At 51.7% G+C, this 26,009-nt stretch overlaps 1 protein-coding gene across 3 annotated transcripts in view; it reads right to left on the bottom strand.

Moving 5' to 3' along the window:
- The window catches only part of KDM4B (lysine demethylase 4B), an 82,751-nt gene extending 61,632 nt beyond the window's left edge, over positions 1 to 21,119 (bottom strand). For all 3 annotated transcript variants that reach the window (XM_084794345.1, XM_084794346.1, XM_084794347.1), the window contains exons 1-2: positions 20,930 to 21,119; positions 3,741 to 3,846 (exon numbers count right to left, since the gene is read on the bottom strand). The gene's annotated coding sequence lies outside the window, so the exon portion shown is untranslated. The remainder of the gene's footprint in view (positions 1 to 3,740; positions 3,847 to 20,929) is intronic.
- Positions 21,120 to 26,009: the final 4,890 nt, after the last annotated feature.

Below are 26,009 nucleotides of genomic sequence, written 5' to 3'. Positions count from 1 at the left end.
AGGGGCTGGGCACCTAGGCCACAGGAACGAGTAGGCCATGGGCTTGGCACAGCACCAGGAGGAGACAGGCCAACCAGACCAAGCACTCCCTGAGGCCAGGTGAGGGATGGCGCAGTCCCAAAAGCAATACTCAGTGCTGTCACGGAACTGCAGGGACCTGCCATGCTTACAGAAGGTACAGGGGACATCCAGGCCAACATCTCTACTCCAAACAAGCCACGTGGACAGACCCTCTCACTGCCCCAGGAGTAACAGGCGGCAGATAGGAAGCTACTCTCTACAGCAGGGACCCAGCAGTTGTCCTCCTGCCTCAGTACCCCAAATGCAAACAAAGTGCAGCACCCCTGTGTTGCCTCCTGGGGGACTGGATGGAAGCCACCAGAGGTGAAAGGGAACTGCTAGGCAGGTCCCTGTCCGTGAAGGCCTGAGCCACTTCCACATTCCTCTTGTCTAGTTGGAGTTTTTTTTTTTTATGTTTATTTTAATTTTACGTACATTGATGTTTGACTGCATGAATGTCTATGTGAGGGTGCTGGATCCCCTGGATCCAATGACAGTGTGAGCTGCCATGTGGGTACTGGGAATTCAACCTGAGTCCTCTGGAAGAGCAGTGCTCTTAACTGCTGAGCCATCTCTGCAGCCCCCTTCTCTTGTCTGTTTAAGGAGGAAATAAAAGATGCAATCTTGGTCACGGCAGCACAGGAACAAGGGCCATGACCTGCAACATCACACAGGGTTCTCTAGAGCTGGCTCAGCTGCAGCCATCCGTAAGCAGGCACTGTGAGCAGGTGTCTGGGGGTTGCTCGGGAGGCAGAGGCGGGAGGCAAAATGGGATTAAAGTGTGAGTCTGACTTGAGCTCTGACTGAGCTGTGGCCAAGGGCAGGACACAGCTGCCACCAGCTGTCACAGCACAGATCAGACTCTGAGAAGGTGGAAGTAACTCTGGATGCTGATTCAGGAGTTTCTGTGAAGGCAAGGAGCACTCTCACTGAGGCTAAGGATGGAAGGTGGAGCAGCCACTGGGATCTGCCTGGAGCTCCAAAAGCCACTGTGCTATTGCTGTGAGGAGTCCCATGACTGCGGCAACTCTGAATTTTTTTAAAAAAGCATTTAATCAGGGGCTTGCATACAGTGTCATCACGGTGGGAAGCATGACAGCACACAGGTAGACATGGTGCTGGAGCAGGAGCTGAGAGCTTTATGTCCTGACTCACATGCAGCAGGCACAGAGAGAAAGATACTAGGCAGATATGGGCTGCTGAAACCTCCAAGCCCACCCCAGTGATACACATCCACCAAGTCCACATCTCCTAATCCCGCCTATGCAACTATGTGAGCCCACAGGGGTCATTCTTATTCAAACACCACAGCCCAAAGCCACTGCCACCACAAACCAGAGTCCATGCTGTGATTTCATGTTGCACACAGTAGCCAAAAACAGAAACAAAGTAGATGATGGATAAAGTGTAGCCCAGCCACACACTGGATTACCAAGCAGCCCTAAACAAGAGTGAAATTCAGACACCCACATTATGGAGGGACCTGGAGATCAGCTTCAGTGCGAGAGACACAAAAACCAATTTAATGCCAACTTGACACAAGCTACAGTTATCTAAGACAAGGGAACCTCAATTTAAAAGGACTCTAGCCTGGCAGTTGGTGAGTGGCACGTGCCATTAATGCCAGCACTTGGCAGGCAGATCTCGGTGAGTTTGAGGCCAGCCTGGTCTACAGCAGGACTTCCAGGACAGCCAGGGCTACACAGAGAAACCTGTCTCAAAAAATAAAAAATAAAAATAAACAAAGAAATAAAAATAAAGAAGGACTTGAGAGGCAGAGGCAGGCGGATCACTATGAATTCGAGACCAGCCTGGTTGACAAAGTAAGTCCAGGACAGCCAAGGCTACACAGAGAAACCCTGTCTCAAAAAATCAAAGAAGAAGAAGAGGAGGAGGAGGAGGAGGAGGAGGAGGAAGAGGAGGGAAAAAGGAAAATGCTTCCATAAGATCTAGCTGTAAGCAAGTCTATAAGACATTTTCTCCCTTTCCTTGTTTCTTTCTTTCTTTCTCTCTCTCTCTTTCTTTCTTTCTTTCATAGGAAATGTCCTATTGACAAATGGGAAGCAGATTTGTGGGTGCTAGAGGCGGGGGAGAGAAGTAAGTAACTGCCCCTGGGGATAGGGTTTCCTTTTGGGGTAATAAAATGTTCTGGAACTAGACAGTGGTGATAGTGGCACTACTCTGTGAATATACTGCAAACCACTGAGCTATCCGCTCCTAGCAGGGGACCAAGTGGATTCTCCTGACAGAGGAGGGCCTGCAAGACCTGCTGGGCCTTGTCTGTACAGAGGACCATCGCTGGGCAAGGCCTCACTGTGGACTCCTTAGTTTCCTCCTTGGAGCTGGAGAGGAACCCAGGCTCAGCACTCACTGTTCTGCTCCAGGTCTGCTCATCCTGGCTCAGTGTACCTAGTTTAAGGGCAAAGGCTGCCTGGGGCATAGCTAAGGACAAAAGCAGTGTGTTAGGAGGCTAAGACAGAATGACTTCCTGGCTACAGAGATGGCTCAGCAGTTAAGGGCACTGTCTGCTCTTAGAGATGTTCTGAGTTCAATTCCTAGCAACCACATGGTGGCTCAAAACCATCTATACCCTCTAATGGTTTCTTTTAAAAAGAAAAGAATGACTTCTAAAGCCAGGCCCACCTGTCCATTGCCTCTTGCCCAACAGTGATCTACGCTGCCTGTGGGGATGGTGGCTCCGGCCATGTTGAGCCCCACAGGCAGTAATCTCTGGTACAAGGCTCCATTGTACCAGCTGTGAGCCAATAAAGCTCAAAGCAATCGGAGACCCCAAAGCCTGAGGGCCTGCCCATCTAAGATGCTTACAGCCTGGCCCTGCAGGCCAGCCCTTCTGTGCTGTGGCTTCCCTGTCAGCAGCAAGCAGAAAAGCCTCCCCAGCTCCAGTCTGCAACAGCCCGCCCAGCTCAATGGCCTTGCACAATTACCTCACCGGGACCCATGCCTGAGCCAGGGAGGTGGCAGTGAACCCACTTGGCAGTGTGCGCGTGTGAGCACAGGTGCCTGCAGATCCAGAATGTTGGATCCCTTGGAGCTGCAGCTGCAGACAGTTGTGAGGCCCTGACACGCACTGGGAACTGAACCCTGGTCCTCTGGAAGAGCAGCCATTACTCTTAACAACCAAACCATCACTCCAGCCCCACATGCACTGGGGTTTCATTGTTGCTGTTTGTTTTTCTTTTAAGACAGGGTCTCACTACATAGCTCTGATTGTCCTACAACTTATTATGTAGCCCAGACTGGCCTCAAATTCAGAGCTCTGCCTGCCTCTGGGATTAAAAGAGTACATCACCATGTATGGCTTACAGCCACCGTTTCCACAGTGTTTCAAAAGTCACCTCCCATTGCTAGAGACCCCAGCCCGCTGCCTGACCCCGACTTCTTGCTGGAGGTGGATAATGGGAACAAACCTCACAGCCCACAGAAGGTGTTCCAGAGATGGAGGTGCAGGGCAGGTGGTCCTAAGCTGCAGGTCCCACCTCAGTGCAAGAGAACCCTCAGGACCAGTGCTGAGAGAAGCCTCAGTTAGCACTGTACAAGAACACAGACTCCACTTACAGGCCACCAGGCCTCACCAGGCCCAACCTCAGGCTCCACACTCAGGCCAGTCAACCTGTCTCCCAGAGCCCAGAAAATCACCTGGGCTTGGCCAATGTACTTACCTGGGTGTTCCAGGAGGTTCCAGGGGACTTAGGTGGCCAGATGACCTGGGCTCAAAGAAGCAGGCAGGGCTGCTTCCTGTCAGGCCCCTCCAGTAGCAGCAGCGTCCTGCAAGGTGCAGATGAAAGCTGATGACTGAATTGCAGGGCTGCAGTCCTTGCCTGTCCGGTCCTTCCAGCACCGCCTCCACCAGGGGCAGTGACCTGGCACAGCCCTGTCTGGCCCTTGCCACTTCTCAACAACATGCAAACTGTCCTCAGCTCTCTGCTGGCCCACTGTGAGCTAATGCAGTGAGAACTGGGAGCAGTCAAATGACAGCGGAGAAGCTTCTGGAAGCCAGAAGCCACAGACAGGTACTGATTTTCAAATTCAGTCAAGTGTGATGGTACATGCCTGCTACCTCCAGCACTTGGGAGGTGGAGGAAGGAGGGCAGGAACCTGACGCTAGCCTGGGCTACATAATACTTGGCCTCAAAAAGCAAATTGTCTGGCTCCTTTCAAAGTCCCTAACCTCTAGAGGGAGGTCAGTGCAGTCCCCGCTGGTAAGCCACCATCTAGTGCACAGGGACCCAAATGCTCAGGGCTCGGTGATAGGAAGTGCCACTGTGGCACCAGGACCTTGTGACAGGAGCCTGTGGCTGAGTTTACCAATCTGCAACCATATGCCCCAGTCACAATGTCCTGGGCTCCAGCTGCCTTCACCTCTGCTCAGATGTCCAGTCCTGCCTGACGTGGTCCATCCCTGAGGGAAACTCGTCCCCTCCCCCCACTTTCTAAATAGTGTCAGAATGACAACTTCCCTCCCAGCACCCAACGCCATGTAACACCATACCCCACTGTCACCTTGTTTTCAAGATCCCCTGGCTCAGTCTTCCCAGGCCCAACAGCAGCAAATCCGCCCTCCTCCTTCCCCTCCCCCGTCTGGAGACTGCCCCTCTCTCCCTGGGGCTCCTCCTGACTTTGTCCCAGCACCAGCTCACAACCTGTCTGGCGGAAAGAACAGAGAAGCCAGCAGAGGGGCCAGAGAGAGAACTCTGTGGGTCGGAATGCGTGCTGCATAGCTCGTGGACTTGAATTCAAACCCCAGCACCCAGGTAAAGGACGGAACTGGGCTGCCAGTTGGAGTGGGGTTGGGGAGTGGGGACGGGGTTGTCCGTGGAGACAAGAGCTTGCTGGCCATCAACTCAGCAGAAAATAATGTCAGACAGCTCGGGATGGGAATGCTCCAAAAATTAAACAAGTACAGGTGAGGGGTGGCTCGGGTGGTGGGCCCTAACCCCAAGCGCGACAGTAATGAAGACCTGGCCCTCGCTAAGGGCATGCAAGAGCTACCAGAGACAAGGTTCCTGAATATATCCACATTGAAGGTTTGTGCTGAGACTAGACCCATCAACAGGTAGGGTTAGGTTTTGTTCAAGAAAAGTTCCTGCAATCTACATGGAAAAGAATGTATTTAGACCCTGACCTCACACCACACACAAAATTAATTCTAAATGGATCCAGACCAAATTTTAAAATCAAACATCAAACTCTAAGAATAGTTATGGCCTTGAAGCAGGTGGCTTTCAGAAAAGATGTAAGAGAAAACATGTCCTGGGCTCTGAACTCAAAGGCTGACATAATAAAAGGAAGAGGCAGCCTAGGAAATACCTGAGAGCCACAGGCCTAAGAAGACCAGCATCCAGAACATATAAAGTCTTCACTGGGCATGGTGGCGCACGCCTTTAATCCCAGCACTTGGGAGGCAGAGGCAGATTCAAGGCCAGCCTCGTCTACAAAGCGAAGTCTAGGACAGCCAAGGCTACATAGAGAAATCCTGTCTCAAAAAATAAAACAAACAAAAGTCTTCATCACTCAATAACAAGAAAACAAGGGGCCAGCATCCAAAATATACAAAGAGCTCACCATTTGTGCTGGCCAGTTTCACATCCACTTTAGACACACTAGAGTCATCAGAAAGGAGGGAGCCTCCATTGGGAAAATGCTTCTGTAAAATCAGGCTTTATAGGGGCTGGAGATATGGCTCAGAGGTTAAGAACACTGGCTGGAGGTTAAAAGCGCCACCTGCTCTTCCAAAGGTCCTGAGTTCAATTCCCAGCAACCACATGGTGGTTCACAACCATCTATAATATGATATGATGCCCTCTTCCAGCCTACAGGTGTAATAGCAGGCAGAGCACTGTATACATAATAATAAATAAATCTTTTAAAAAAAAAATGGCTGTTCTTCCAAAGGCCCTGACTTCAATTCCCAGCAACCACATGGTGGCTCACAACCATCTATAATGAAAACTGGTGCCCTCTTCTGCAGATAAAGCACTCATATACAATAAATAAATTAATCTTTAAAAAAAAAAGAAACCATAACTAAGACATCATTCAACAACAAGAAGACAAAAGACCAACATCCAGAACACATAAGGAGTCTTTATTACTCAACAAGAAGACAAAAGACCAGCATTCAGGACACTGCCACTCAAGCAAAGACAAGCCATAAATGGTGAGGCAAGGGTCTGAGCAGACACTTCCTCAGACATTCGTGGCCAACAGAAGCGTCTGCCTGGTATCACAGGGACAGAGCAACCACACTGGGCATGGAAGAGCCTGCTCTTGAGCTGGCACTGGGCACATGTGAGTGTGAGAGGGCTGTGGGGTGGGTGAAGAGTTGACATGCTTGAGCGGATGGCCACTGCTCAGCATCACAGCTCTTTTAGAGTGCTGTTCTCCAAACAAAATCTTCCCAGTAGGTCTGCAGCATCAACTCTACCACAGTATGCAGGTCCTAACGCTGTCCATAAGGGTGTCCATGTCCACCCAGTCCAGACCAGCCACCAGGGAGACCAAGGGGCCAAACAAAGCCATTGCCTCAGCAGGCAGCACTGCCAGTTTGGCTAAAAGTCAAAAAGAGCACACCTCACATGACTCCTCACTCCTCCCCAGGCCAAGTCCCCAAAAAGGCAACCCAGGTAGGACAGCGCTGCTGTAGACCCCTCTTAGCCCCTAGACAGGCACAGGAACAGGAGGAACTTCCACAGTGAGCTTCCAGGCCCATCCGTGTCTCTTCCCAGAGCCCTTGGAATGTCAGCCATTAGTATCAGGCCACAGTCCTGGGCTCTCAATGAAGCCCTGGCTGAAAGGATCACAGAGACAGCCAAGTGGCTCCAGGGGGTGACTCCTCTAGCATCCACTGTCTTTCAGAGGGGTCAAGACAGATGATCAGGGACAGGCCACACAGGCTTACTGATACCCTTTGATGCGATGTAACAAAGAACCCAGGCCCCCAGGCCCCCTCAACTCCCCAGCAAGGCAATAGGAAGCATGGCAGGGAGACTCAGACAGAGGCTGGCGCAAGGCATGGTGGTGATATTGTCAAGAAGACGGATGAGGCCAGTGCTGGCCACAGTGCCAGGAAGACAAGAAAGGCCACACTCTGCACCCTGTCCCAGGCAGCAGGACCCCTGACCACACCATCCCAACTCATCACCATTGGAGCCAGTCCTCAGATATGCCTGGAGACCCAAGGCACAGGCTGGGCCTGGCAGGCAGGCAGTGAGGACTCCTAGAGTCCTGAGGTCTAGGGCTTGAAGCCAAGGTGACAACAAGGAGGCTACAGATGGCAGAAATAACCAGGCCACTGGCTTCTGCCAAAGGCAAGGCCCCAGCACAGGGGGATACAGGAGCCTCTCCACCTTCTTTCCCTAGAAGAAATCAAGACTGCAGATCCAAGGACCTATCCCCAGCAGCACACCACCGCCTTCCACAGCACTCAGCCCTCCGTCAACAGCCCCACCACCTTGAATTCTGATGTTACTGTTGTGTCTGACCCATAATCACCTGCCACCTGGGGACAAAGGGAAATACATAGCCACACAAGAGTCACACATTGCCCTGAGGGGACAGGTGGCTAGGCAGACCATGGACAAACATCTTAGTGAAGGAATGAAGGCCAGATGCTGTGAGTACAGACTGAGTGCAAATGGGCACATTTTAAATGACTTCACTACATTTGCACTAGTTTGTCTCACATGTGTATGCACCATGTGTGTGGCAGTCAGAGGACAACACAAGGAGTTGGTGCCCGCCACCATGTGGCTAGGCTTGGCAGCAAGCTCCTTACCCACTGAGCCTTCCTGCTGCCCTGTGTAGTGAGAGTTTTGGAATTTAGGGCTCTTTTTTATTTTAATTTTTTACTTTCTTTTTGTTTGTTTCTCTGTGTAGCCTTGGCTGGCCTTTGCCTCTCTGAGCACTGGGATAAATTTTGGTTCCTTTTATCTTTTTTGGGGGGGGGGGAGCAGTTGGGTTTGGGTTTTTTGAGACAGAGTTTCTCTGTGTAGCCTTGGCTGTCCTAAACTTGTTTTGTAGACCAGGCTGGCCTTGAACTCACAGCGATCTGCCTGCCTCTGCCTCCCGAGTGCTGGGATTAAAAGCGTGTGCCACCACGCCTGGCGAATTTTCATTTGTTAAAAAACACAGAAATATGGGGCTGGAGAGATGGCTCAGAAGTTAAGAGCACTGTCTGCTCTTCCAAAGGTCCTGAGTTCAATTCCCAGCAACCACATGGTGGCTCACAACCATCTATAATGAGATCTGGTGCCCTCTTCTGGCCTGCAGGTGTACATGTAAACAGATCACTACATACATAATAATAAATAAATAAATATTTTTTAAAACCCACAGAAATACTATAAGAATATGTTTTCATTTTAATGCCAGGTATAGGGATATGGAACTGCTTCGAGTTGTCCACTACAGCTGACTATGATTTGCCTCGTGTTCTGGCGAGGGCATGATTTTGCTAGCTGCAGGTAGTTTCTGCAGTTGTGTGACATTTGGAATTCTGGGAACTTTTCCGAGGATATATAAATGCTAGGGCCCAGAGAGGTTGCCTAGGTTGCTGGTTGGTGGTTCATTGCTCGCAGCTTGTTAAGTAGTCACAGCAAAGAAGAAATTAGATATCCTGACAGCAAAGATCAAACCTGCCCCAAGGAACTTGATGTCGCAATCGGCGAGAACTAGTCTTCCAACTCATGACTCTAACAGGGATCTCTCCTTTCCTCTCTATCCTTTCCCCCTCATATTTAGTGTCAGGAGGTTGAAAGGATGGAAGAAGGAAAGAGGTGGAACATAAGAGGACCATAGTGTAGTGCAGGACGATGCATGCCTATCCTCGTTCTCAGGGGCTAAGGCAGAGGATTTAGGAGTTTAAGGCAGCCTGGACTACAGAGCCAGATCCAGCCTAAAAAAACAACAACAACAACAACAAAAAAAAAAAACAGCAAAAATAAAAAATTTAAACTGTCAGGCATGGTAGCATACACCTTTAATCCCAGCACTCAAGAGCAGACACAGGTAGAAGTCTGAGTTCAAGCATAGCCTGGGCCAAAACAGGACAGGACAGGGCAGGGCTACACAGTGAGACTTTATTTTAAAAAGAAAGAAAGAAAGAAAGAAAGAAAGAAAGAAAGGGTGTGGTGGTCCACACCTGTAATCCCAGCACTCAGGAAGGCAGAGGCAAGCAGATTTCTGTTGAGTTTGAGCCCAGCCTGGTCTACAAAGCAAGTACAGGACAGCCAAGGCTACAGAGAAAAATCCTATCTCAAAAAAAAAAAAAAAAAAAAAAAAAGTAAAGAAAAGAAAACAGAGTGGATACTGCTCAGGATTGTACTCAGATCCTTGTGAGGCCAGCCTGGTCTACAAAGACAGTTCCCTGTCTCGAAAAACAGACAGAAAGAGACAGACAGACAGAGTTTTATAAAAATAACATGAACAGATGGGTGGGAGGATGGAAGGATGGAGGGATGGGTGGGTAGATGGGCAGAAGAAAAGTTAAAGGGATAGATGTCCACCTAGATTAGCTATACACACAGCCACGTTTCTCAGCTTGGAACTAGACACTGTGACATGCCTGTACTTATAGTGTGCACAGTGGCCTTGCAACACTGGTGAGAGTCTAGAAGCAACTACAGTCCTGAGGCAGACAGCACAAGGCTAAGCTCCTGGGAGAAGCACCCAGGAATCCACCACAGGGTGGCCAGTGAGGGTGTGCTGAGAACACTGTGGCGCAGGAGCCATGCACACCATGATGTCAGTGGAGGAGAGGAAATCACCAACAACCCAGAAAGGAGAAACGGTGCTGGACCTCAGAAAGCAGATAACAGATGGGCACAGAGGAAAGCCACGAGATGCCCTTCTCTCTCCATAGCTTTCCTGGATGGGGACCAACAGTGAGCGCTCACAGCTCTGTGGAAGAATGCTGAGTGGATGTAGCAACCATCAATAAAGCGCTCTTTAGCCAATCAGCTGGGCGGAAGGACAGGAAATGGAAGGCCGGGCTTGCTGGGGGGAGGAAGAGCAAGTGTGGCAGTTGAGGAGGGAGAAGGTTGACTGGGGAGGAGGAAGAAGGGAAGAACGGCCGGTGGAACATGAAGAACGGCCGGTGGAGCATCACAGTAGCAAATGCTTGGGGGGTATGTATTATATATCAGTTTAGAGTGGTTTGTTTACCATAGTTTAAGAATAGATTTGTATTAGTATAGTTTCTGCCCAGCATAGAGCTGACAGCCTAAAAGTAGGCTTCGGACTCTGTGTCTTTATTTAGCAATTTTAGGCTGAACCCACACTTTTTTAATGTAACACAGCTCAAATATCTCCCTTAAGATTCATAAGGAACACAGAGTGGAGAGGCCACACCTCTAATCAGTTCAGGTCTCCCAAATGGGAAGCATCCACACCAGGGCCTTCTGCACCCACACTAAGAGGACACAGTGGCATTTCTTCTGCCACACCTGGGACCTGACCTCATCAAACCCCACACAGACTGTCACTAGGGCTGTTCCCAGTGAAAAAGAATGACAGGAAGTAGACCACTTGGACCCTGAATTCTCTACTGACAAGCTACCACACAGTCAGGATGGGGCCTGTCAGTGCTGAGTGACAGATCTGACAACTTGGCCCAGCCTAGAGGGAGCACTCACTCAAGCATTAGAGATACAGAGGACTCGGTCCACAGTTGCCTGACATGGCTCAAGCAAAGGACAAAGAGAAAGTAGAACTTGAGGCACCCTCAGAGTTCCCCCATGTGGAAGCTTCAGGAAAGACACCTGGGAGCCTTTCCAGAGCTCCTTGCTAGTGCTGGCTCGGTGTGCCCCAGGTGTGCGCCAGCAGAGCACCCAGCCACTGTGGGAACAAGAGGGTCCTGCTTGCTGGTAGGCAGCCCCACCTGGAGTGTGAGCTTCCGGTTCAGGAAGCCTTATCACAGAGAGTGAGGCAGAGAACATGAGTGGGAGCGCACATCTGCAAAACTGACCTCACCCACAAACATGCTTGAGCAAGCACAAACACGCACTGTCACACACACTCACTCAGGCAAATAATCAGTGTCATTAAATAACACCCATCAGACCGGGGTGACTTTCCAAGGACTAAAATAAGAATGTCCCCAGGACCCCCACGATGGAGGGAGAGTCAATTCCCTCCTCAGGCGCACTGTGTGACACACAGGCCCACACATACACATCGATACACATAAAATAAGTGCACAAAAAGTTTAAAAAACTAAAACAATGAAATAAATCAGTGCTGGGATGTGGGCAGGGAGCAGGGGCTAACAGCATAGCTGCCCATCCCTGGCTCTAGAACCCCATAGCCTTCCTCAGAACGAGGAAGCAGACTGGTGGCTACTTGTCTCTCCTATGGAAAGAGGTGGCAAGCAGCACCCAGCAGCCAGTGGCACTGGTGAAAGACACACAGCCCACACTCTGCAGAGACAGCCTCCTGCACGTGCTGCAGGCCGCTAGGTCCGTCCTCAGCTACTCAGTACCAGCCTTAGCCAGTGTCTGTGTACTGGCCCATGAGCTGGCCTTGCATCCGACACCTTAGCCAGTGTCTGTGTACTGGCCCATGAGGCAGCCTTGCATCCGACACCATAGCCAGTGTCTGTGTACTGGCCCATGAGCTGGCCTTGCATCCGACACCATAGCCAGTGTCTGGAGGACCAAAAATGAATGAAGCTGGATACCCCTGCATCCCTGGGCTTCACTGCAGCCGGTGGCCTGGGACAGGTCTCCTCACCCGCCACCGCCTCCTCCTTGTGGAATGGCCGAGGGAACCCTCAGAGTTACTGCTCAGGGCAGGTCAGCTAACAAGGTTAGTAAGGGGAGTCTGGTCCACATACACATGGACACACATGCACAAAATGCATGGACACACGCATGGACACATGCACACGAGTGGACACAAACACACACACAAGCGCTGCCTACCTGGGCCGGCGGGCCCCATCCCATCACTACACTATCCTAGATGGTGAAGGAGACACAGGGCAGGACATGGCTTGCCCAAGGCCACCCAGCGGTGGGGGTATAGGGGCCACAAGGACAACAGTGACATGGTGGGAACACTGAGAACACAGGTCTCAGCCTTCAGAGAAGGGAGGGGAGGCTACTGCCACTCTTGTCACCTCACTAGGCAGATGGCAGAGCTAGAGAAGCCTGTGCTCCACGATACGCTTCAAACCTGCCACTGGGAACTGAGGGAAACAGTGATGTCAGGGACGCCGAAGTGTCACAGTGAAGGCCACCAAGGGACAGTGCCCCCTGGGATGCCCACGCTGTCAGACATCACTAACTGTCATCACGTGGGCCCAGAGAGGCTGATGGCCCAGGGATTACCATCTCAGAGGTCACGCACCCCAGGACACACCCTATGGGGGGCTCAGGAGAACACAGCTCAACAGGAGAGAAGGGCCAGGACAGAGACTCAAACAAGACAGCAGGGTGTGGGACACCGAGGCAGGAGGATTGGGATTTCCAGGCTTAGCCATAGTGAGACCCTGCCAAAAGAGAACAAAACCAAGCCACATGCCAAGCAAAACTGGAAGTATTCCATACTGCTGGGGTGTGGACATTGGAGCAGTCACTCTAGAACATATATTGAGTATGGCAAAAATAAACACACACAGATCTGCAGAAAGTCACACATGCACAACAGTCAAAAACCCAAAAAACTCAAGACATCCATCAAGGACACAGACATATAATAGGACCCATGCATTCTACAGAATATTACTCAGCCATAAACGGTATCCAGGCTCTGACCCACATTAAAAACCTTGATAATATCAGGCCAGTGGGAGAGACTCGCCATGCACTCTCATCCCCAGTCACAGACAACAGAGACATCCCTTACAAAGGCTGTCACCAGCTCCACACACCTCAGCTGCAATCCTGCAGCCTGCCACCCAGAGAATATAGGGCACTGTCTCACATCTACAGACTTCCTCACATGAAAAAGGGCCTCGTGAGGCCGGGTGTAGTGGTACACGCCTGTAATTCCAGCACTGGGGGAGGCAGAGGCAGGCAGATTGATATGAGTTCAAGGGCAGCCTGGTCTACAAAGTGAGTCCAGGACAGCCAAGGCTACACAGAGAAACCCTGTCTCAGAAAAAAAACAAAAAACAAAAAAAAGAAAAGAAAAGAAAGAAAGAAAAAGAAAAAGGGCCTCGTGAAAACATGGGGTCACAGGATCTTCATCTCCATCACCAGCTTGACGCCCCTTCACAGCCTTGGCCCACCACAAAGCAAGACTGTACTGCAGACACCCACAGCAGGCAAAGCCAACATATGCAAGCTTTGGTCCATGTCTAGAGAGGCTGGGAGGAAAGGGCGGATGGAAGAACTAATCAAGATCGGCTTCTCTGGAGCACTGAGATGTTCTGGAAGAACAGGAACAGGCGCTGTGGGAGAGCATGCTTAGAGACATGTATGCATGCATGCATGCATGTGTGTGTCAGTGCCTGCTTCAGAGCAGGAGGACTGGACTCCACCCACAGCTCCCAGGATGGAGGTGCGGCCTGTGATGACAGCAATGGGGAGGTGAAGCAGGATCATCCATGGGGCTCTCTCTGACCAGCAGCCATGACAGCAAGCTCCAGTTTCATTGAGAGCCTGAGTCCCAAGACAAGGTGGAGAGCGACTGAGGGGAACTCCTAGGGCTGTCCTCCAGCCTCCACATGCACACAGACAGACACAAAACTTGAGGGGCGCAAGATGAATCTGGGTAAAGGGTTTGCTGCCAGCCTGTGAACCTTGGATGCTCCTTTGTCTGGGAGCACCACCCCAGGGCATTTACATGTGTGGTCTGTCTGTCCTTGGGAATCTCTGCTGGTGACTGCTTCTGCCCACATCACCTGCAGGACACGCAGTGCAGGTGCAGCACGCTGCAGGACACCAGTCAGCGCTCCCTGGTGCTTATTTCTTACTTCAGGCTAACATCCCAGGACCTGGCCTGACCCACGAGGACCCACTCACCTTGGGACACAAGTCTGCAGCCCATTTTACACACACACACACACACACACACACACACACACACACACACACAAACACACACACAAAATAAGTAAAAATTTTTAAAAAGCAAAGGCCTGGCCTGGCCGGGCAGTGGCGGTGCATGCCTTTAATCCCAGCACTCAAGATTGCAGAGGGAGGAGGATCAGCCTGGTCTACACTGAGAGTTCGAAGATGGCCAGGGCTATTACACAGAGAAATCCTGTCTTGAAAAACCAAAATAATAATAAAAGCAATAATCATAATAAAATAACATTAAAGCAAAGGCCGACAGGGAATAAGACACCTGTGGCTGCTGCTGCCATGACTGCTGGCAGGTGCCACTGAGGCCAGGCTCACCTGCTCTGCTTTCACCTTCTACTGTGGCTCAGAAATGTGGGGGTCTATGAGAGGGCTTGGCAGGTAAAGGCGTTTGCTGCCAAGCCTGAACTCCAGACCTCATATGTGCACACAGCCTCCCCCCCCAACCCCAACACACAATATTATAAAAACATTAAAACCCCAAACTATAACCACTTCTCAAATGGGGCTGGGGCTGCAGCTCTGATGGGCCAGCATGTGAGAGGGGCCAAAGCTGGCCTGTCCACAGTGGGGTCATGTTAGTAGAAGGCCATCCAGAAATGGCAGGTATGCCTACTACAGGGTTACTGCCATGAAGCAGGCAGAGCACTCAATACTGTGACACAGGGCTCCTGAGGGAAACCCACTGCCTATCTCCCATGGGGCCCTGGTGCTGGGGAGACTCAGAGACACCCCACAGCCTCGAGCCCAGCTCCTCCCCACCTGCCTCCAAGGGTCCCTTCCTCCTATCCTCTGCCCACCAGCACTCAGGATAGACAGATGTACATCCCAAGAAGCCTCAATGGCCCCAAGGCCCAGTGGCCCCTGGTCTGGTTGCCCACAGTGCCAGGACAACCTGTGCACATCGGGCTCCACTCATTGGCTGCTGCTGCACCTGCTCCAAGCACACTCAGCCTGGTATACAGAGAGAGCAAGAACAGCACACCACCCCAGCCTCCTCCACTCCAAGCAACCATGCCAAGCAGCTGTAGGCGCTCAACTGGTAGGGAGCCACAGGGACAGACAGAAGCAGAGCACAGGAAAGGCTCCCTGCACTGAGTGAGGCTACTGGTGTCTCTAACCTGGGACACCTACTAGCGAGGGACTAAGATGCTATGGCTCCCAGCTGCAGGCTGAAAGGATGGTGGGAACTCCTTTAGCCACCCCACCCCCTGTGCGCAGGTTACCAATGACCCATAAGAGGGGCGGGACACCTAAATTCCTGGGGCTCTGCTCCCACAGCAGCCACAGTCCCTGTCCCTCTCCCCACATCCTCTCTGAGATGGTGGCACTCTGCAACCACTTATGGTTGACCCTGCCTAATTGAAGAGACTGTAAAGAAATCTCATGGAGAAGACACTGGAATTTGGAGGAGCTGCTGAGACCCTCTGGGATCCCCATCACAGCTGCCCCTTTCTTCCCACCATGTTCAGGGGTCCCTGGCACATCTCAAGCCCAGGGAGGCTTCTGCCGGTTCTATGGTAAGGGGCAACCCTTGGGGAACCATCATCCAGAGGCAAGGAATCATGTGACTCCACACCCCATCCCCTGGGACTGGGCCACCCTAGGCAGCAAAGGGGCCCAGTGTCTGGAGCTACCCTGTAAAGGCAATGTGGCTAGTCTGCCTGGCGTTCCACCTGCAGCACACACAGGCACAGTCGCCACTCCAATGAGCCCACAGGTTAAGGTCTGAATCTGCCACTCTCCCTTCTGTACCTGTGAGCCAGCAGGGCAGTGACCACAGCCTGCCTTACAAACTTACTCTTTGTCCACTATCCAGGGACAAGCAGCCTGGCCCCCCAGTTGATGCATAGGAGGAATAGCGTGGGCCGGGATGCCCAGAAAAAGGGCTTCCTGTGCAAGCATCAGGACATGAGTTTGAATCCTCAGAAATCATAATAAAGCCAGGCACAACTGAACAGGCCTGCAATCCCAGTACTGCAGAAGGGAGGTGGGGGGGGGGGGTGTCTCTTGGGCTGGGGAGATACCTGAGTGGGTAAAGCACTTGCTGTACAAGCATGTGGAGCTGAGTTCAAATCCCCAGAACCCAGAAAGCTGGGTCAGGAGCATGTGAGCTGGGAGGTAGACACAAGAGCTAGAGGGCCAGCTGGAGACAAGAGGCTCTGTCCTTAGACAGTTGAAGCAACAACCCACACCTCAGGCTGTCCTCTCACCTCCACACTCACCCTGACGCACATGAGCATGCACAGAAACAAGAAAGAAAGAAAGAAAGAAAGAAAGAAAGAAAGAAAGAAAGAAAGAAAGAAAGAAAAGAAAAGACAGACTATAGCCCCGCCCCGCCCCGCCCCAGGGCATAGATGGCTTGGCAGGAACTTGTCCCCAAAGCTGTGCAGGTGGGGAGAGGAAGAAAGGATGGAAAGAAAGGGGGACAAACAGACACAGCAAAAGTGAAGGGAGCACTGCAGTCTGAACATCTGTGAATCTCAAGACATGAACAGGACAGGATGAGGCAGGCATGAGCTCTGCTCCCAGACAGCGGCTGCCTGCTCACAGCCAGGCTCTTGCTTGGCAGAAGCCGCCTCTAGGGGGTGTTGAAGTTCTTCTTACAGCCACTGGCCCTGGCTCAGAGAGGCTGGGGGGCAATTTATGATTTGTCACCCAGAGGAGGGGGTTGATCTCATGAGGCCTGAGGCTAGGGTATGCACAGGGCTCCTGTGAGACTTACAATTCCTAGGGAGTTGTCACGCAAGGTGAGGAAAGGCAGCCCACCCCTAACTAGGAAGCTCTGCCCTTGCCGACATCCACTTAGTGCACGGATGAACCCAGGACCTCACTCACATATGCTAGATGAGCACTCACCACTGAGCCACACCCTGGCCCAGGACTTATTTCTTTGCTGCTGTGTGTCTGGGGTGCGTGTGTGCAAGTGTTGGGGGCAGAGGTCAATATGGGTGTCCTCCATCACCCTCTCTACCTTAACTCCCTGGTCTCTGAGGTCTGGAGCTCACCGTTTTACTTAGGCTGGTGCCCAACACCCTCATCAAGAAGCTAGGGCCGCAGGCACACCTGGCTATGGCAGCTCTCCTGTGAGTGCAGATATCTGTGCTTGCACAGCTGCAGCTCCATATACTGAGCCCTCTTCATGGTTCTGTGGCTGTTTCACTGGCCATCCTCCTGCCTCCACTTCCTGAGTGCTGGGATTCACACACAGTTTATGCGGTGCTGGGAAAGAAACCCAGGGCCCAGCACATGCTAGGCATGCACTCTGTCCACTCAGCCCCAGCCCTCAGCTTGTTTTTCAGTAGCCTTTACTTTTCTGGAGAGGATTTGTGTAGTGATGTCTCATATTCTCCTGTACCCACAATGAAGGGCACAGCAGGTGGGAAAATGACAGAGCCCCAAACACCTTATCCAGCCAAGAGGGGCATCGCAGAGCAGACTGCACCCAGTGGGGGTCAGTAGAAAATTTATGCATCTGAGACTTCTTTTTTAAAAAATCAATTCATAAGCCAGGCGGTGGTGGCGCACACCTTTAATCACAGCAGAAGCAGAGACAGATGGATACCTGTGAGTTCGAGGACAGCTTGGTCTACAAAGGAGTCCAGGACAGCCAAGGCTACACAGAGAAACCCTGTCTTGAAAAACCAAAATATAAATAAATAAACAAATAAACAAATAAATTCATAACTTAGAAATTGTTTTTGTGGCATTGGGATGGAGCCAGGCCCTCGTTCCTCACCATCACTGACCAGCCTGGTTGGATACTAATTTAAGGCTTAGGGAGTCACTGGGTCCCTGTCACTCTCTCTGAAGCTCGGGTAGAAACACCCCACAACTTCAGGGGCATCATTGTGGAGATGAGGGCCAAGATTAAAGAATGAGTCAACTTAAGTTGATTAGTGACAAGTTGATCAAAGCAACAGGACAGGGTACAGCAACAGGAAGGGGCGTCAGAGCCGTCTCCACAAAGCCAAGGCAGCCAGGGTGGGACCTGCACAAGGCTGGTCGCAGGGAGAACCTGTCTGTACAAGCACAGACCTGGACTAGAGATAGCGGGCCAGTGGGGTGCAGGACAAACAGAACCACTGGGCATTGAGAGCAGACTGAAGGGTGGGAGCCGGGACAGAGAGGCAGGTGGCTCCACAGAGGGCTGAAGAGCAAGGCCCAGCTCTCATGTGGAGGGACCAGGATGAAGCCCTGGCAAGGTGTAGGTAAGAGCCAGCTGCACAGAAACCACTCTCAACCCCAGGGGTGACCTGGCCACAATGGACTGAGCCAGTAGGGACAGTGGGGCAGAGGAGAATGCTTCCAAGAGCCTGGCCCCTTGCCCTTGACCCTCAAGGCCACCTGGGGGCAGGAGCTTGTTGGGCGCTAACTCTACAGATGGAGAGGGAGCCCCCAGATGCTGGACAGAACAGGAAAGGCGCCTGCCTGCAGGAGACCTCAATCCAGACCTCTAGGACTCTGACCATGACCCTAACTCCAAAGATGGTGGGCCTGAATGCAGTGCCCCCCCTCACACACACCCCCTGGGCCCTGCAGTGACAGGTCTCTCCCGAGACTGGCCATCTGCTACATACAGTCTGCTCCCTGTCCCCTACTACTAGGAACTGGTAGTTCCAAGCTTGTTTCTGGAGCAAGTGACGATCCCCAGGCCACTAGGCCTTGAACCCTCCATCTCACTTCCAGATCTAGAGATAAGCATCAGGGAGTATCCCGAGGCCCTCACCTTTGCCCCTCCCCATGCATGCACAGACTCACTGTAGGTGGATGCTGGGCTGGCCAGAGCATCTCCCCCCCTCCCTGCACTCCCAATGAGTCCCAAGGCCCCTGGAGGGAAGCCTTTGGACAACCTGCCAACAGACGAGCCAGTTGACTCCCCACGGGTTTCAGGTGGCACAGGGACAGATGGCTACCCAGTGCTGAGACTCCCAGGACAACGTGAGAAGTGGGGGCAAAACAAGGGGGCCAGAGTCCAGGAGAGGAGGGGGAGCAACAGCCAAAGGTCTAGGCCAGGTCTAGGAGGGCTGGGAGAATGGAGGGGGCCCCTGAGATGCGGAAGGAGACAGGCTGTGGGCTGGGGACAGATATCCACAGGATAGTGACCCTTCTGTGTACGAGGCTGTCTCCTCTACAGTCCTCTCCAATGGAGCATTAGAGAATCAGTTGTCACCCAGACCTGCACATTCCCAACTCAGAACACACACACTCACAGGGGCACCTGGATATACACAGGCACACGGAGCACCTGGCACAGGGACATTTCCACCGCAAACACCAAATACCATACGGCAATCTGTGCAACCCAATCTTGCGTGAAAACTCGCCCAGTGTCTTGAAAAGGGGGATCCTGAAAGTTTAGCTATGGGGTACCCACAAGATTTGGGGGGGAAGATGAAAGCTGGTTACAGCTAGAGCAGGGTAACAAAAAAAAAAAAGCTGGCCCTGTCTGGGGACACGCCCTCCTGGTGGCTCTGAAGGCAGCAATTACTGGAGAATTAAAGAGAGTGATTAGCCCTTTCCTGGTAGGGGGGAAAAGCCCCTGAAGGCGCAGGTAATGAGCCCATTTTGAGGCAGGAGCTGTTTGGGGACAGTGGAGTCTCCCAGCAGGGGGACTGTCAGATACACAACTAGTGGGACACAGAGATATCCCCCTTCCCCCGGGGCACCCAACCTTCTGCAACCAAGATCCTCAGCGCCTAAGAAGGTGCTGGCACCAGGCTGCAGGCTGAGCAAATACTCAAAGGGAAAGATACACTCTTTCTTTTTGCTTTTTGAAACATGTTACAAGATCCACCCTCTGCTGGTCGAAAAAACTAGCGACTCAGGCAAAGACACTTCCCCAGGTGTTACTGAATTATTAAAGCAATGCCATTCTTTCCCCTCCCCCAGTCAGACAGATGGGACAAGGGAAAGCCCAGGAACGGCACCAGTTACACCATCAAATCTGCAAACCCGGACCGCGGCAAACCAGAATCCCTCATACACCTATCTGGCTCACCGCGGCATGAAGCACAGCCCCCCAAAGCCCCCAGGACACGGCAGTAGAAAAGCCACCCCTAGCTGTCTCCGGGTTTGCCAGGCTTCTCTGGAGAAACAGTGGCTGTTTGTCGGGGACGCCCTGGAAGCTGTGCACGCGGACAACTGCACATTTTCAGGGCTTACAGAGAAGGGAGCTGGAACGCAGAGGGACCGGGGGACGGATGCGAGGTGGGAAGGCTGCCATTGCAACAGCAGATACGTGCACTATTTATTTTAACTTTAAAAAAAATGCAGATTACATGGTCATTTAGGGATTCTGGGACACGAGGGGGGTCAAGTTTGTATGGGATGAAGGATGAGTGTTGGAGGGGACAGCATTAGTGTCCCCTAAAGGAAACCGAAATGCAAGCGGGGGGAGCAAGGGCTTGGAGTGGGTTATTTTATTTTTAAGGATTTCGGGGTGATGAAGAGATGGCTGGTCCGGGCCACCCACGCTGTCATCTTTTGTGCCCTGGAAAGGGGACGCGGCGCCCCGCCCCCGCCCCGCCTTTGTCCAGCCCCATCGTCCCCCCCACCCCACCCCCCCAAAAAAAAAACACACACCCTCCTTTCCCAGGCACACAATCGTTTTGTCGATCAACAAACAGCAGCTTCGCCCGAGCGGACAAAAGCGAGGCGTACCCCACCGCCCCGCGGAGCCGAGTAGGCCGCAGCCGAAGCCTCGGCCTAGAGTGTGCGCAGCGGCCGCGAAACGCGGCGCGGGGGCAGGCATGGCGGCTGCGCGGCCCCCCGGAGGGGCCTGGAAAGCCGCGGAGCGCCGCCGCCGCCGACCGCACACTCACCTGGAGCGGCGCGCGCGGCCCCGACTGTGGACAGCGGGCTGAGCGGCGCGTGCTCGGCCGCCCCGCGTCGCCGCCGTCGGGCCTCACTCGCTCGCTCGGGCCGCTCGGCTTCTGCCTTCGCCCCGTTCGTTCGCTGGTTCGATCGTTCGCTCGCTTGCGGCCGAGCCCTCAGCAAGCGCCTCGGGCGGGGAAGCGAAGCCTAGAAGGGGCGGGGCCGCGGTTCCTCCTCGGACGCCATTGGACAACATGCCCACGCCCGTACGCTGATTGGTGGCGGCTGACAGCTCCGCCCCTCCCCTCATCAACACCGAGCGGCCCCGCCCTCCGCGACCTGGGGCGGGCGCAGGCACGCGACCTCTTTCTTTCATTGGTCCAACCACGAGGACGCGCCGGCACCTACTCACGTGCCTGGTGACCGGCTCAGCTCTCAGTGGATGTGGGGCACGCCCGTCAAAGGGGACCCAGCCAATCCGGCAGTGGTCGGGTTTAGGATCGTCCGGAGCGCACGCAGATTGACAAGCGCATTCTTAGGGACCTCGGCTGAGAGAAGCGCGGATTGGTGTTTGGTACGGACCTCGGGGCGCCGATTGGTTGGGACTGAATGTCAATCACAGTCTTTGCTGCTCCGGACTCCGCCCTGTTATCAGGCGGCTGCTGAGTACGTGATTTCCTGCACAACATCAGCACCAAGTCCAAGAAGCCCGGAGAAAGTGGTTCGAGACCCTGTGGGTCAAGATCTGGGGCCAGAATTCGGGCAAAGCTCTGCAAGAGGCCGAACTAGGGTAGAGAGGGTCCCAAAAGCTGTCCATTTTGCATTCCCTAGACGTTTAGGAATTCCCTAAAAACGTGCATGAGTTCAGCCGGAGAAGTTCCGAAGCTCGGCCTCTGCTTCCCCCCCACATGAACTGATAGCTGTGTCCACGGAAAATTTTGCAGTAGTTCAGTGGAAGAAGTGATTCAATTCCTTCTCAGATTTTCCAAAGTTCTGTCCAGTTCCAGCATGTTGCAAGTTGGGGGTCTGGGCATCCAAGTTCCGGCTCCAGGCATAGCTGTGGCTCTAGGGAGCGTTTAATTAAGGTCTGATATCATCCCCGTCAATATGTATTTATAATGTAAAGTTTTTGCCCTTTAGAGGTCAGCGGGCAACTCTGAAGTTGACTCTCCTGCCATCTGGGATCAAACTCAGCTTATCAGGGTTGGTTGCAACCTCCTTTACCCACTGAGCCTGCTTGCTGGCCCACCATCATTACTTCTAGAACAAGTCCGGGTAACCAGCATTCCTGTTTTATGGGGCAGGACTACAAGTCCTTTGATTTTAATTTCTACTATCCGGAAAGTACCCTCCCTAGAGCAAGTTCTTTGTGCACCACCCCCTAGTCTCCTGTTCTTTCCCTAACTCCCAAGGTTATGCATAAATTATCCCAAGCTGGAGCACTCTGGAATTGTTTCCCTCGCTCTCTGCACGATAATCAGTCGTAAGGGGGAGCAGCCATCACCTCGCCAGCAGAAGTTGAGGTGGCAGAATCAGTTCACCATCATCCTGAGTTACATTAGACCCTGTCTCAAAACATATAGGAAGCAGGACATGGTGGCGCACGCCTATAATCCCAGCACTCGGGAGGCAGAGGCAGGTGGATCGCTGTGAGTTCGAGGCCAGCCTGGTCTACAAAGCGGGTCCAGGACAGCCAAGGCTACACAGAAAAACTTTGTCTCGAAAAACCAAAAAAAAAAAAAAAAAAAAAAAAAGGAAGGTGAGACACCTCAGTGAGCTTGCCTTCTAGCCAGATGACCTGTGCTTGACCCCCCCACCCCCAGAGTGGAGGAAGATTCCTTTGTCCTCTGACCTCCACAGGTGGCACGTGTCTACTTGTGCAGGCATACACAGACACACACAAATGAACTCCGACGTCTTATCAGCCATGGCAGTCCACAGTCCCTGGCAACAATTGTCTTCTGAGCCTCCAGACATCTTGACCACTCCACGCACAGACACCGAATCCTGCGTGGTCATTGCCACCATATTTTCAAGGGTAGGGGGACCTGTGTGAAGGGCGAGGAGGTTTCTTAGATTAGGAGTGGATTTTATTAAATTTGCTATAGACAGGTGTCCTAAACTGGAGAGCTGGCTCTAAGGTTAAGATTCTGCTCTTCACGAGGGGGAAGGGTGCCCCCTCACACCTTTGATGCCAGCACTCTGGAGGCAGAGATAGGCAGATCTCGTTTGTTTGAGGTCAGCCTGCTCTACAAAGTAAGGCGAGGATAGCCAATAGGGGGAGTGGGGAATTGGGGGCGGGGTCTGTTCTTCAAGCTGGGCGGTGGTGGTGCACACCTTTAATCCCAGCACTGAGGAGGCAGAGGCAGGAAGATCTCTGAGACTGAGGCCAACCTGGTCTAGAGTGAGTTTCAGGACAGCCAGGGCTACATAAAGAAACCCTGTATGTGTGAGGGCGGGGAAAGGAATGACAGGACACAACCTGACCTTCCAGAGGGCTTAAGTTCAAACCCCAGCACCTATGTCAGTCAAGTGGCTTACCACCACCTCCAGGGGATCCAACACGTGTGGCCTTCAGAGTCACTCACCCACAGTCATGTTAATAATGAAAAATAATGAAAAATAAATAAATAAAATAAAATCTCCTAAAATCATTGACATAATGGCCCATGCCCTTAGCTTCTAACAGTGGGGAGGAAGAGGCAGGCAGATCTGAGTTCCAGGTCAGCCTGGGATATGGTGCTAAGGATTTAACCGTACACCATTGTATTTGATGGGTGTGATTTTTTTTTTTTTTTTTTTTTTGAGACAGGGTCTCTCTTTGTAGCTTTGGCTGTCCTGGACTCGATTTGTAGACCAGGCTGGCCTTGAACTCATATTGATCCGCTTGCCTCTGCTTCCCCAGTGCTGGGATTAAAGGCATGTGCCACCACGCCCGGCTTGTTTTGGGCTTTTTTTTTTTTTTTTAAGATTTCTTTATTATGTATATAGTGTTCTGCCTGCATGTGTGCCTGCACTCCAGAAGAGGGCACCAGATATCATTATAGATGGTTGTGAGCCACCATGTGGTTGCTGGGAATTGAACTCAGGACCTTTGGAAGAGCAGTCAGTGCTCTTAACCTGAGCCATCTCTCCAGCTCCGTTTTGGCTTTTTAAGGCAGAGTTCCTCTGTCCACAGACCTTAGCTGTCCTGAAACCCAGTTTGTAGATCAGGCTAGCTTCAAACTCAGTGAGATCTGCCTGTTTCTGCCTCTCAGATGCTTGGGTGCACCACCATGCCCTGCAAGTTTAGTTTTTGGGACAGGGTGTCACTATGTACCGCAAGCTAGTCTTTATTTTGATTTTATTTACTTATTTGTTTTTGGTTTGTTGTTTGTTTTTTCAGGATAGGGTTTCTCTGTGTAGTCCCAGACTGCCCTAGCAGGCTAGTCTTGAAGTTAAGACCTTCCCGTCTCAGCCAGGAAATATAATATCCTGTTCACCCAGCTGTGCCCCTCAGTGTCTTTAAGAAGTAATCTAGCTGTTGGTCAGAGGGCTTGCTAAGCCTGTGTGTAAAAGCACGTCTAGCCAAGCATGACAACACATGTTCCATCTCCAGGACCCACAGGTTGAAAGTTGACTTCCAAAAAGTTAGTTTTAAAAACTGTTAGATGTGCCAAAGCTACAAAGAGAAGCTTTGTCTCAAAAAACAAAAGGTACTTGTGTATGGGTGTTTTGTCTGCATTTTTTGTGTGCAGTACCGGCAGCAGCCAGAAGAGGGCATTAAGTACCCTGGAAGTGGAGTTACAGGAAGTTGTGAGTCAACACGTGGGTGGTGGGAATCAAACCCAGGTCCTTTGCAAGAGCAGCCAGCCTATAAATGTACTTTTTTTTCCTTTAGCAGTCTCATCCTTGCCTTGAGACTCCCAAGCTCATTCTGAACAAAATTAATCTGAACAATCTAGCAACCTCCAATGCTATAGGTAGGGGACATCCCCCTGCTGTGTCCACCCACCCACCACTCCACAGGGAGCCCACTGCAGAGAACACAGGCATACTAGGACTCACAGAAGGCCAAGGCCCTGAACAGCCTCCCACCTAAAGGTGCTAGGGATTCTGGTCCCACAAGTAAGAGCCTGCTGCCTTTCCCTATACACACCTTCAACATCTAGTTGCTCTCTGTACAATGGTAGAACCTTCTAGAACAGGGGCCAGAAAACTATTAGCTGAAGGCTTAGGCAGTAAAGTGTTCTCTGCTTTCATGACTATATACTTTCTGTTCAATCTACTGTATGGCACTGACTTCAGCAAGAGCCAACGTGGATGAGGCAACAGCTACATCTGTATAAAACTTTTATTTTCAAAACCGAACTGGGGGGATGGCTGGGGTTTGTTTGTTTGGGTTTATTTTTGTTGTTGTTTCATTGGTTTTAGATTTTCAAGACAAAGTTTCTCTGTGTAGCCTTGGCTGTCTTGGACTCACTTTGTAAGCCAGGTTGGCCTCAAACTCACAAGGATGTGCCTGCCTCTATGTCCCTGAGTACTGGGATTATAGTGTGCGCCACCTTGCCTGGCTCTTACTCCAGTTTTTACAACAATGCCATAAAGCAGTTCAAACACAAACAAGCAAATGCAAATAGTCAAATATATCTGCAGAAAACAAATTTATTCTGAGATCTAAAATCTGAACAATATGGAACTTCAGAAAACATCCACATGGGACTTTGTTTTCTTCCAATATGTTAACGATCTAACAAGGAAAAAAAAGCACACACATACACAAAACAAAATGACCCTTAAACAGTGCTGTCCAGTCTGCCTGCAGTTACGTGGTTCTCTTTCCATGGTCTACTGAGGTACAGCCTGCACACTTTGGTAAAGTTACAAGTTACAAAAGGAAACAAAAAAGTAACCAATGAAAACATCTTCCTCAGGACATGCTGTAACTACAAAGAAATTCATTGAAAGCATACATCCCATTTTTAAAAAAACTACAGAAGCCCTCAGTTGCTGAGTTAAAAACGAGAGGGGAACTACACCTAGCCAGGACAACCCCCCCCCCCAACAGCCAGGCTTCCGAGGTACGCATCCAACAGTCCAGTGCTGAGG

This window comes from Acomys minous (assembly GCF_964271855.1).
Source record: "Acomys minous genome assembly, chromosome: 9".
Taxonomy (NCBI): Eukaryota; Metazoa; Chordata; class Mammalia; order Rodentia; family Muridae; genus Acomys; species Acomys minous.
The sequence above is the reverse complement of the archived record's forward strand: the minus strand, read 5'-3'. Positions and strand labels throughout refer to the sequence as shown.